Below are 923 nucleotides of genomic sequence, written 5' to 3'. Positions count from 1 at the left end.
TGGTTGGCGGAGGACTGGACCTCCTGGGGCGATAGCGGGGATCCTCTCCTCGCAGCCCGTTGCGCCCGCTTTTGTCCAACCGGGCGAGGGCGACCAGCAAATGAAGGAGGGGATGGAAACTCCTTAGCATCCGGAGGGAGGTCGTGGGATTTGCCGCTGTAGTCGCCGGAATAGTTCAGCCCTCCGCTTCTTCGGCCACCCAGTCCGTCGCACCCCGCACCGGAACTTCTCGGAGTCCTTCAGCAACAAAAAGCACTCCCAGAAGAGGAAGTCCTTATACTTCCCCGCCAAGGGGAACCGACTCTCGGCTATCCTCCGGGCGTCCTCCTCATTCCGCCCACTAGTGAGCCGACGGAGGGCGTTGGCGTATAACGATGAAAAATGGCCGACCCCGGCCCTGATGCGCTCCCACCCCTTCCGGACCTCCTCCCCGCCGAAGTCCTTCCCGTACGGGCAGTGCCTCCTATAGGCAGCTCTGATCTTTGCCCACATGTTCCGACGACCCGCCGGTTGTTCGCAACCAGGCGGATCGTCGCACACCTCCAACCACCCCCTAGCCACCCCAACGTACTCATCCTCCGTCCACTTCCTCCGTGTGGGGGTCTCGTCAAAGGCGGGCTGCGATGACTCGCCGACTGCCTTCGCCTTCCCCTTCGTCTTCTTCTTCGGCGCGGCCCACCTCGCTGGAACGAGAGTATCCGGATCCCCGAGATAGATCCTCATATCATGCAATGACATAAGGTCATCGCCAGTGAACTGCGTCTCCACTGGGGTCGACGTGTGAGACGAAGCCGTCAAAAATCAAAGCGAGGGATGATATACCGTGTCCCCTCCCGGTGACCCCTGCATCCGGGATGCATGCCGTGCGGCATCCCTCCCTTTTCGGGTTATAAAAGTTCAACCCTAACCCTAAAAGCTCGGGT

Source organism: Salvia hispanica, chromosome 2, assembly GCF_023119035.1.
Source record: "Salvia hispanica cultivar TCC Black 2014 chromosome 2, UniMelb_Shisp_WGS_1.0, whole genome shotgun sequence".
In the NCBI taxonomy this organism is placed as follows: Eukaryota; Viridiplantae; Streptophyta; class Magnoliopsida; order Lamiales; family Lamiaceae; genus Salvia; species Salvia hispanica.
This window is presented reverse-complemented; position numbering follows the sequence as displayed.